At 38.3% G+C, this 12551-nt stretch overlaps 1 protein-coding gene across 13 annotated transcripts in view; it reads left to right on the top strand.

Annotated features, from left to right (window-relative positions):
* Positions 1 to 12551, top strand: part of lrrc7 (leucine rich repeat containing 7) — a 688069-nt gene that overhangs the window by 641110 nt on the left and 34408 nt on the right. The gene's annotated exons all lie outside the window — the stretch shown is intronic.

Raw genomic sequence — 12551 nt, 5'->3', positions numbered from 1 at the left:
GCTTTGGCAATTTCATTGAGAGGACAGTGTACAAAATGGAAATGCAAGCCACACATTCAGGGTTGCTATTCTAAATAGGGGATAAGGCACATTTTTAGGTTTAATCCATTAGCAGATAGCACTAGATTTTACTGAGATAGGTTCTTTGTCCTTCCCAAAGGCAACTAGTTTCAGGTAATAAATGCTTGTCAGCCAGCAATGCCCGCATCTCACAAGTAAATAAGAAAGAAATTCCTGTTGGCACAGGTTACAGTAATTCAAAAATGTTCTCTTTACTAGAATCTTCACATTGAACACAGGAATTCACAATAATTTAAGAACTGACACTAACCAAATTACTTTCATGGAAATGGAAACTACAAATGGAATTTAATGAGGAAAAGTATGAGGTTGTTCACTTCAGAAGAAATAACAGGAATGCAGAGTATTGGACTAATGGCAAAATTATTTGCAGTGCAGATGAACAGAGAGAGCTTTGTTTCCAGGTGCATAAATCCCTGCAAGTTGCCACCCAGGTTGATAGGGTTGTTGAGAAGGCATATGCCGTTTATTGATAGGGGGATTAAGTTTCAGTGCCATAAGGACATGCTTCGGCTGTACAAGACACTGGTAAGGCTGCACCAGGCATATTGCGTGCAGTTCTGGTCGCCACATTATAGGAAGGATGTGGAAGCTGTGAAAAGGGTTCAGAGGAGTTTTACTAGGATGTTGCCTGGTATGGAAGGGAAGGTCTTACGAGGACAAGCTGAGGGAACTGAGGCTGTTTTTGTTGGAGAGAAGAAGGTTGAGAGGTGACTCAATCGAGACATATAAGATAATCAGAGGGTTAGATAGGGTGATCAGTGAGAGCCTTTTTCCTTGGATGGTGAAGGCTTACACTAGGGGACATAGGTTTAAATTGAGGGGTGATAGATTTAGCACAGATATTGGGGTAGTTTCTTCCTCAGAGAGTAGTAGGGATGTGGAACGGCCTGCATGTAACAGTAGTAGACTCGCCGATGTTATGGGCATTTAAATGGGCATTGGACATACATATGGATAATAATGGAACGGTGTAGGATAGAATGGCATCAGATTAATTTCACAGGTTGGTGCAAAATCGAGGGCTGAAGGGCCTGTACTGTGCTATAATGTTCTATGTTCTATCTCTATTAGTGTTTTGTAATTAATTTCATTGAAATGCAGTAAGTGTAGCAACTGTTACGTTTATACCATCTAGTCATGACCCTTAAAATTCAACAAGATGTTTGTGAGGAACTTGCAAGGATATACACACCAGATAAATGAAACTCTGTGTTCCCATTTCCAGACTTATTTTACTGTAAGCTTCTTCGGTAGTAGAGCTCCTGTGACATAATCGTGGTGTCCTTACTTTTGGACCAGAAAATCTGGGTTCAAGTCCCTCCTGAAAATGTCCTAACAGGTCTGAACAGGTTGACTAAAAATATAGATTTCCCATTCTATTTTTTCAGTGGTATTAAGTCTGATCAGGTTGATCATGAATCTTCATTCCTTAGTTTTCCACATGCTACTGGACTAGACATATTACTTGCTTGAAACAGCACGCTTTCATTTGAGGCCATCAAAAATCTGAAATTCTGAGTCTGTCTTGGAAGGTAACCTAAGGACAAAGAAACAGATACAACAAAATGTCGTCAACGAATTTTTGTGGATGGGAAGACGTTTCAGAACTTTTTGTTGCTGTATATTACTTTAGTTCCTAAAGGAGCTGCACAACTCACCAAAATAGGTATCAAAAGAAAGAACATGGCAAAACAAAATATTATTATAGTTGGAATCATGTTGAGCCTCCCCTGTCAATTGGGCGGCCAGTGAGAGAGCCGGTGAGAGAGATCTTTTTGGGAGGGCCTAGTGAAACACATAATGATTAGGCAGTGGTGAGGCCACAGGCAGGCCTTCCCCTGGAATCAAGATCACAGGGGATTGTCTTTCAGCCCAGTGAGATTTGCCAGCCGGTCAGAGCCCTTTTTTCAGCAGCACCACGCAGGAGGCCTTGGTTACTTGCACAAAAGCACTCCGGATTCCTAGTATCATGAAGAACCAAGGACAAGGGTAAATTGTGTGAATGGGAATGTTCTCAGGTTAAGGTTGTAGGGAGATAGAACAAGGAGGTCAAAAACAGGGGATAGGTGTCAATGGCACCCACCTGTCTGATATCTAGTCCTTTTATGAGACACTGACAGCCTTTAATTGAGAAAGGCCACTCCTGAAAGATGACAAGCCTCTGCATAGCAGTCATTGTGAACACAGCATGGCGACATGCCCCTTATCATATTGTCCACTTTTGGGTGGATATGTCAATCATTGCTTTTTCACCCAGACCATAGTTCGTGTCGAGGCAGGAATGTGGTGGGGATTCAGTACAGCACCGCCCTGCCTAATTAAGTTCCATCCCTAAGTGTCGCCAAGATCGCCACCTCCAGAAGAAGAAGATTCAACCTCATTGTGACAGCTGTTAAATTCTAAAATGAAAAGATTATTGAAAAACCATTTTCTCCATTGATCTATAAACATAAATTGCTTTGATTCAAGCACTCAATTTCTTTATAATTGTTATAAATTATAGTGATGTAAATAGCTTGTTTTTTAGATTGACTTACACAGTGTTTCTGTGGCAGGAAACATGAGTCTAGGATTGTGTCTTGCTCTCCTGGTGCCAGGGACAAGGATGTCATGGAGTAGCTGCAGGACATCCTTCTGGAGGAGGGAGATCATCTACAAGTCATTGTCCACATTGGTACCGACGACATAGGTAGGAAGAGGGATGAGATCCTAAAGGCAGATGAGCAGCAGTTAGGAAGGAAATTGAAAAGCAGGACCTCAAGAGCAATAATCTCATTAGTCCCAATGTCACATGCTAGTGAGCAGAAGAACAGTAATATTGATCAATTGAATATGTGGTTGGTGTAGGAGAGAGGGCATCAGACTCCTGAGGAATTGGGACTGATTCTGTGGCAGGTGAAAGTTATACAAGCCGGACTAGTTACACCTTATGAGGCTGGGACTTGGAGTGAGATTTACTAGTGGTATTGGGGTGGGTTGTCAGGGGATGGGATGGGAATCTGAGGGGTAACCCAAATTAGAAGGAAGTAAAGTAGATAACAGGAAGTTGAAAAGATGCAAGGGAGGTGAGGAAACAAGAGAAACAAATCCAAGCATTAAGTAAGGTTTGAAAATGGAATGATGTTAAAAAGACAAAGTTAAGGGAACTCTACTTGAATTCACCAACATTCACATCAAGGTAGATGATCTAAAGGCAAGAAATAGAAATACATGGTATGATCTCATTGCCATTACAGAAACATGGCTGTATGGTGACCAGGACTGGGGGTTGAACATTCAAGAATATTCAACATTTAGGAAAGCCAGACAAGAGGGAACAGGACCTGAAGTTGTGCTGGTAGTAACGGATATGATCAGTACATATATAAGGGACGGTCTCAGATTAAAAGAATAGTGTATGGAATATGGGTGGAACTAAGAAACAGAAATGGGCAGACATTAGTTATTTATACACCACCAAATAGTGTGGCAGTGTGGAGAATGAGAAAAGCATGTAATGTGGGCAACACTGTTATCATGGGTGACTTCAATCTGTATATCAACTGGATAAGCAAATTGAGCACCAAAACTGTGGGAGATGACTCTCTGGAATTTGTTTAGAATGGTTTTACAGAGCAGAATGTTAAACCAACTTGAGGGCATGCTATTTTTGATCTAATATTATGTAATGAAAAAGGGCTAATTTACAAACATTGGGGTGAATGATCACAATATGATTGTGAAGAAGGCATTTTGGTATGCTTGCTTTTATTGGTCAGTGCATTGAGTACAGAAGTTGGGTTGTCAAGTTTTGGCTGTACAGGACATTGGTTAGGCCACTTTTGGAATATTGTGTTCAATTCTGATCTCTCTGCTGTAGGAACAATGTTGTGAAATGGTTCAGAAAAGATTGTCAAGGCTGTTGCCAAGGTTGGAGGATTTGAGCTACAGGGAGAGGCTGAACAGGTCAGGACAATTTTCCTGGAGCATCGGAGGCTGAGGGGTGACTTATAGAAATGTATAAAATCATGAGGGGCATGGATAGGGTGTATAGCAAAGGTCTTTTTCCAGAGTAAGGGAATCCAAAACTAGAGGGCATAGGTTTAAGGTGAGATGGGAAATATTCGATAGGGATCTAAGAGGCAACTTTTTCAGGCAGAGGGTGGTGTGTGTATGGAACAAGCTGCCAAAGGAAGTGGTGGAGGCTGATACAATTACAATATTTAAAAGGCACCTGGATGGATACATGAATAGGAAGGATTTAGAGGGATATGGGCCAAATGTGACAAATGGGACTGGATTAAGTTTGAATATCTGGTCTGCATGGACGAATTGGACTGTAAGGTTTGTTTTTGTGCTGTACAACTCTATCACTCGACGCTCTGCGGTAGAATTTTATATCATGTTTGAAAGGGAGGTAATTCATTCTGAATATCGGGCGTTAAATTTTAATAAAGGAAATTTTGAAGGCACAAGGCACAAACTGGCTGAGGTGGATTGGGAAAATACATTATAAGGCATAACTCTGCATTAGCAATGGATAGTCTTTAAAGAACTATGATATGGCTTACACCAATTATACATTCCATCAAGGTGCAAAAACTCAAGAGGTCAGTCAGCCATGGCTAATAAAGGAAGTTCAGAGTTGTATAAGATTAAAAGAAAAGGCTGAGAAAGTTTTCAGAAGTAGTAAAAGTTCTGATGGTTATGAGGTTATAGAATACAACAAAGGAGAACAACAAACTGAGAAAGAAAGGCAGAACAGACTATGATTGCAATCGAGCAAAACCCATAAAATGGACTGTAAAAGCTTTGATAATATGTAAAAATAAAATGTTTGGTTAGAATAAATGTGGGCCTATTAGAGACAGACCCAAGAGAATTTATGATTTTGGTAGAGAAATAGCAGAGAAGCTAAAATAATTACTTTATGTCTGTTTTTTCAGAGGAAGATAAAAGGAATCTCTCATTCTCCAAGTGGTGATGGAGAATGAGAAATTGAAAGATATTAGAAATTAATAAGAAGATTGTACTGGAGAAATTAAAGGGACTGAAGGTTGATAAATACCAGGATCTGGTGATTTATATCCCAAGGTGTTAAATAGATAGCTAATGCATTGGTGTTTATTTTCCGAAGTTATATATATTCTAAAATGATTCCTGCGGTATAGAATGTAGTGAGTGTCACCTCACTGTTTAAGAAAGGAGCAAGAAAGAAAACGAGAAGCTACCTGTTAGCCTCATGTCAGTTGTAGGGAAAATGCTATAATCCACTATAAAGTGTGGGATATATAGTCACCTGGTTTTTAATAATTTGATTGGGCATAGCATGAATTTGTGAATGGAAATTGCATTTCACAAATTTGTTTTTTTTTAAGATGCTACCCAATATTGATAAAGCAGTGCTCATGGACATTATATACTTAGATTTTCAGAAGGCTTTTGAAAAAGCTGCCTTCAGGAGGCAGGTTAGAAAAATTAAATCACATGGAATGGGATGTAATGTACTGGCATGGTTTAATGCTTAGCAAGCAACCAAAAACAATGAGTAGGAATAAATGGGCTATTCTTGCATTGGCAGGCTGTGACTCCTTGGATACTACAAGGTCACTTAAGGCTAACTAGCAGATGCAGCATGCTATTTGGACAGTTATTGAAATGTTAACATTCATTGCAAGAGGATTTGAGTCCAAGAATAGTGAAACTTGGTTAGACCACACTTGGAGAATTGTGTGCAGTTTTAGTCTCCTTATCTCATGAAAGATATTATTGTCATAGAGGCAGTGCAATAAAGGTTCAAGAGCAATGACGGACTATCCAATGAAGAGAGATTGAGTCTGCATTTTTTAGAGTTTTGAACAATGAGAGGTGATCTCATTAAAATTTACAAATACATAAATGGATAATGGGGTATATGCAGGACAGATGTTTCCCTTGATAAATGTGTCTAGAACCAGGGAGCACAATTTTAAATTTAAGGGAGATGTCACATAAGTCTGAAACAAGGCAAAATGTTTTTACTCAGAGGGTTCTGAATCTTTGAAATTCTCTATCATCGAGGTTGTGGAAGCTCAGATTTTGAACATTTTAGGTTTGAGGTTGATAGACTTCTGATTTCCAGTGGCATACAAAGTTAGAAGGTGGGTAAATGGCAATGAAATGTTTGATCAGCCATGATCATATTGAATAGTCAGACAGTTTCAATGGGGCTGAATGGCTGACTCCTGTTCCTTTATTTCATGATTTAAGAAGATACAAAGAGGATAACTGAGTAAAAAATTACAAGTCTATTCGTCTAATGTCAGTTGCAAGCCATATACTCATATGTTATTAAGGGTACAGAGAGTGAGCACTTTACACATCCTGAACAGAGAGACCAGCATTGATTTATCAAGGTTAACTCATGTTTAATGAACTGAACATTTTGAGGAAGTAATTAGTTTGATAGGTGAAGAAGTGCTGCAGGATGTTATTTAAATAAATTCTAGAAAATATTCACAAAGTTCCTAATAAGGGACTGTAAACAAAAAAGACAATTAACAATAACATTCTGCCGTGGATAAAGAATTAATTAGGAGATAGAAGAAAGAGCCAGGAACTTATGTATGTGGTCTATTTGGCAAATGTTTAAGTTTACCCATTTTGAACTTAAAATGGGTATAGCAGAAATTTTCACATGGATTTGAGGATGGCACTGTTTGGGCCAAATATTTCAGGAAAAATCACTATTAGTAATTTTCCATAAATTGACCAATTACTGGTCAGAGGACTGGTTTGCCGTTCCAGTAAGGGTGATGTCCGAACACTTGAAGCTGGAGAAATGAAAGAAGACCCTTGAATCCTGAAAACACAGTATGCTGCCTCAAGATAGAGACACTTGGTCTCCAATTTGTTCAGATAGTAACAAAATATAGACCTCTCCACAGGAGTGGCCTGCAACCACAGATGTAACTAAGATGACAGAGACTCCTACCTGGAGCACTGGTCCCTCCCTAGGTGTGGTGTCCAGAGGCAACTTCCCAGTATTGGTATTCCCCACACCTTCAGGTGCTCATTTTCCTAATAATAGGTTTTAACAGACCTTTAAATCCACCAGCTAATCCGCCCCATAACCAGTCCTACCTCTGGATAAACAGCAAAGGTTAGATACATTTTCATTCTTTAAGTCTCACATCTCAATGCTTGCTCCTTTTTGGGGTTAAAACCCTATACAAGTTTTATTATATTACATACGATATGGAAGATTTAGATGTTGCCTAATTTAAATGTTTAAAATGATTAATGGATTTAATAAGTTAGTTAGAGAGGAACTGTAGGCAAATTTGGAACAAGGTGGCATTTTCTTTAAATTAGAGATAATCTGTTCAGGGTAATGGCAATACAAACTTCGTTACACCAGGGATGGTGGATATCAGGAACACTAACACCCAGCTCAATAAAATTTTGAAACCTGAGATTGCTAGGTTTTCATTAGCTTTGGGCATTACAGAGCCAAGATGTGTAAATTGAGTCAACATACAGATCATGCATTATCTAATTGAATGGTGGAACAGACTCAAGGGAATGAATGGTCTACTGCTTCTCCTCTGTTGTCATTCAAACTGAGGAGATTTTGAGATGATTTCATAAAGATTAAAATTATGGAGAAATAAGATGCATTATATAGAAACTGACTGTTATCAGTCATCTATGGTTTTGGAATGAGTGGACACAGATCAAGGATTAAATTTAATAGGTTTACAACAATAGCAGGAGAGATAAGGAAGATTATGGCATTCATTGGCAGAGGTTATATTCCAATTTTTAAGAATGAATTTGAAGAAAAGGAGATGAAGGGATATGGGAATGAGATAAATAATTAGGATAAGGGTTACTGCTTTTAATGCATAAAAAAGCATGACTAACTGCTCTGATACAAACGTTTATTTCCACATTTCAATTTCTTGTGATTCCATAAACCATTTATTAATTCTTCTTTATTTTGAAATTGGTGAATGTTTGACCTTCAGACAACAGCAGCTAGTTTTATGTTATCACTTTTTTACTTTCAGTCACTGGATATCAATGTGTAGTTAGTAGTTTTTTTATATTCTTAACAATATATTTGTGGGACCAATAGATTTTAAAATGAGATATGAATTTTCTGTTGACCAATACAAAGAAATTTTGTGTTCTTTGGTAGAAAATATCTAAAATCAATATTGACAAAACATTGCTTCTTAGGTGTCTAAAATGTAAATACAGAAATGATATTTCCAATTAAATTTTTTAATACAATCGGAAACCACCTCACACTTGCACATTATATCCAGAGTGTTCTCCTAACCTGAACAGGTTCTCTTCCCAGATGGTGAACCTCCAATGTTCTTTTCAACGAAGTTCCTTCACTCAATACTCTAAGCATAGTTGAATGGACTTCCAGCAGCAATGGACTTCTGGCACTTGTTCTTAAACTGATTTGGAGATGCCGGTGTTGGACTGGGGTGTACAAAGTTAAAAATCACACAACACCAGGTTATAGTCCAACGGGTTTAATTGGAAGGACACTAGCTTTCATCAGGTGGTTGTCACACCTGGTGTCGTGTGATTTTTAACTTGGTCTTAAACTGTTTGTAAGTCTGTGCCCTTCAAACAGGGAATTTGTCTTTAATTTATGCTTAGTAGTTAACACAAAAACAATCAATTTCTTCCTCGCTGTCAAAGCAGCACCTATCTAGGCCTTGTCCTCTAAATCACTGTCTGATTGACTCTGAAATCTGAGTGTATATACATAGGTGGATGAGCCTCCTCTTTTGTGTTCAAGTGTTAAAGCTTGCACCTTAGTTTCAATAGATTTTCATCTGGGCCTCAGGCCAACCAGGTCATGTGGGTTTGTTTCTGGGTGGGTTTTATAGAAAATCATGTGTCCATACAAAACAATTCAATTTTATTTTGAATCAAAGATATTTAAAACATTAATGACCAATAGCACTGTAATAATAAAAATATTGTTATCACAACAGCAATTTAACATTGTGATGAAGTGATTTTCTGTGTTCATCACTCATTGCATTCAAGTACCATATTCTCAGGCAGCAATCATGTCCTGTCGCTGGTGGTAGACACCAGCAGAGCTTTTTGTCATGTGCTGATTTAGATGGAACCTAGCGTTATTGAATTGTACAGGAATTGTACCACTATTGAAAGCAGTCATTAAAAACACAAGGAACTCATTTCTATTATCTCCTAATTGGCAATATTGTTCAACCTTGTACAGTAAATGAGTATCAATTAGAGACTCAACAAAGAATACTTTGGTCTGTGTTCAATTACATTAATATTCTAATACACTATTATATACAATATAATTAATATTATAATATAACATCTGCCCAATCAGCTTTGCCTCAGTGTTCAGGAAATTGGTTGAACCTTGTGTTGCTATCAGCAATAGGAAATGAGACAAGCTGGCACACTTAATCGTGGGGAAGATGAAATGTCAGCTTCCTGATGGAGGGTTGAAAATAAGGAATTAAGGTACAGCCAGCAGCATGGTTCTAATTGTAATGTATTAGCATGCTACAGAGCCATTAAAACAGCATTTCACCAAATTAGATGCTGCTTTTGTAATTAGCTTTACAGCAAACGAGAAACATGTGCCTCTGATTCAAGAGTGGTTGAAAGTGGCATGCAACTAGTGAAGTGGTCTTCCGGATGGATTTAGCCTGAGTAGATGCTGATTTTCTTTCATGGGAAGCTTTGTTCAACCATGGAGATAGAACATTCATGCATTGAGGTTGAGTGGTGATAGTGCAAGGGGCACACTTGACCAAGATTATGAGGAGGTCCAGTGTGAGAAATGGAAGATTACTGATGAGATCCTGAGAACTAAGGGTAATGGAGGGCAGTTCAAGGTTGTTTGAGTGAGGTTTGAAACTGATGGAAGGAATAGTCAAAAGTGAGTGAGGGAGAAGCAACAGTTGAACTGCAGGGGTAGGCAGTGTTTGTGGAGAGACAGGTTTGTGGAGAGACAGGTGAGTAGTTCATAGCAGCAGTGAGTGAGAGAGAAGGGAGTGCTGATGGTGAGAAATTTTTGGCATCCACTCACGTGACCAGAGAACTGCTGTTGGATTTTAGTAAAAGAATGTCCGAGGATCCCTGTTAAATATGGTGACTGAACTATGCATCCCGTGAGATAATGACAGAGTCATCAACTTCTTGACCATCACAATTGGTCAGGCACCCCTAAACATGGACATGTAATTAGTTGGCCATGAAGTGAGTGCACATAACCAGGTTTCCCACCAAAAATGGAAGCCTGTTGTGGTTCCGGTCCCACTATTAGAACAGTCAGCGTTACAACAGTATTCCAACTGTAAACAATTAATTTCCCAATGTCCAGGATCCAAGAGCAAAAATGCCATAGATTTGCAGCAAAAAATAAAATGTTTCAGTTAAGTAGTGCTTTGGCCTAAATCTATTTGATATTTAGGTTCTCAACAGACTGAGCATGTAAGATCTGGATTAAACAGTCAGTATGATGAATTAACTTGAAGTGAGACACTGGACATGAATATCTGTTTATCAAGATGGCTGCTTTTTATAGTTCATTTGACCATATTGAAGGTAAATGTCTTATCTATAGGTGACAAAAAAATACTAAGGTGTGGATAAACAGCTGATAGAAAATAGGATCTGAATATGAGAAAATGAGTATTTATAACAAGAACATTCTGGCTACTAGAATAAAGCTGTAGAACAGCAAGAAACTGTTGGTACTACTACTCATCTTCAAGTTGTGAAAGCACAGTTTAAAGCAATATTGTCTATATTTATACCATGAGCAGAGAATGTTGTTAGTGCACTAGTTGGTCATACATTGTTGCTGCTCACCTCATTATTCTGGAGGAGGTCTTCATATCACCTGACTCCCTAATGAGAGATTAAGCATATATTTGCTGGACATCTAATGGACCAAGTATTAACTATTGCCCTGCTGCAGATGGATGTGGTCTCCAATGTAAGTGCCCTTCAGCACTCTTATGATTCTGCATTGATACAGAATGTAGGAATGACATAACATTCTGGAAACCCCTGACAACATTGGTAGCCACCGGCAAGTTAGTATTCATCTGAGTTCCCATCACATTACGCAAACAGCCATCAAAATTATCTGAGCAGTCAACAAAGGCTTTATCGTGTTGGTATCATTGTCATATTCGATGTGACCTTTTCCTTCATATAAGACAGAATGATGTCCCTGGTCTGTTCAAAGCCCTCACACAATTTGAAGCTAGATGCCTCCATATGCTGAACTATGATATATAAGCTCAAAGGCAAGGTTCCATTAACTCCCCAATTATGCCATTGGGACTGAACTACTATTTTTACCTGAGGTCTGAGTTGGGGAGAAATAGTAGCTTCCCTGTGCAACTAAAACTGCCAGATCTGCATAATGGCTCAGAAAAGGCACAGTAAAATAAGTTTTTAAGATTTATTTTAAGCTTGCATGTGGGCTCGAAGGTGCAGAAGTGTTCCTTGGTCATCCCAAGGGAAAGCCTGAGGTATCCTTTTACTGGGCTTTTCTCCAATCTAGCAACTCCAGTGGCAACCAAGCAACACCACTCTTTGGCTTGCGGTAGAAAATTAGAATTGGCAAATAATGTGTCCTACCTGATTTTATCTGAATAAAAAGGAGAGCTTTAGTACAATATATATGTCTTCTCACTTGCTGATACAGTGTAATTGGTGCTGTTGCAAATTCAGCATATAAATAGATTAGATAGGTGTTAAAAAAAAGTGATAGTGCATGCTGTGAGATGGTTTAGACTCAGCATGCAGCATGCAGTATCTCTGTCTGTTTCAATCACACTCCTTTGCTTTTAAAATATAATTATAACATTTTAACTTAGAAACATTAACAAAATATAGTTGTACTTTGCTAACCTTTCAGCTTTTTTACCTTGCATTTTTTATTCCAACATTAGTAAGGCTTATGCAGCCACATTATAATCTGCTATTATCTGTCTGTGCACCAGGTTTAATATTACAGAATTGTTATAAGGATGCTTGCAAGCTTATTGGATTCTATTACTACACAGAATGCAGGATATTTTCTGTTATAATTTTTAAAAATGCTTTTATTCTGTATTCACTCTATCCATGTATTAGCCTAGATGGCGAATGCAAACAGGGTATTAGACAGATCTCTGTCATATGCATTCCACATCCCCTTTTTTTAGAGAAGTGACTTGAAGCAAGAAATTGCTTCTCTGGTTGATTTTTTTTTCATTTAATTTATCCCCATCATCTGAAACTAGTTACGAATACACTGCGGCTCAGGGTGATGGTCAAATAAACAATTCGGGAGTTATACCTTAGGCCTCTCTGATTCAAAGTGCTGAATTCCACATCAATGCTTTTACATATTGGGGAAATTCACAACTATTAATGTTGTTTATTGTTGAATTACGCAGGTATCTCGCACCAATCATTAATGTGTTGATATT

The sequence above is a fragment of the Chiloscyllium plagiosum genome, unplaced genomic scaffold (genome assembly GCF_037043375.1).
Source record: "Chiloscyllium plagiosum isolate Xiang-an unplaced genomic scaffold, Cpla_swu_hap1 HiC_scaffold_9, whole genome shotgun sequence".
Taxonomy (NCBI): Eukaryota; Metazoa; Chordata; class Chondrichthyes; order Orectolobiformes; family Hemiscylliidae; genus Chiloscyllium; species Chiloscyllium plagiosum.
Note: the sequence above shows the minus strand (reverse complement) of the source record. Positions and strands in the feature narration are given on the sequence as shown.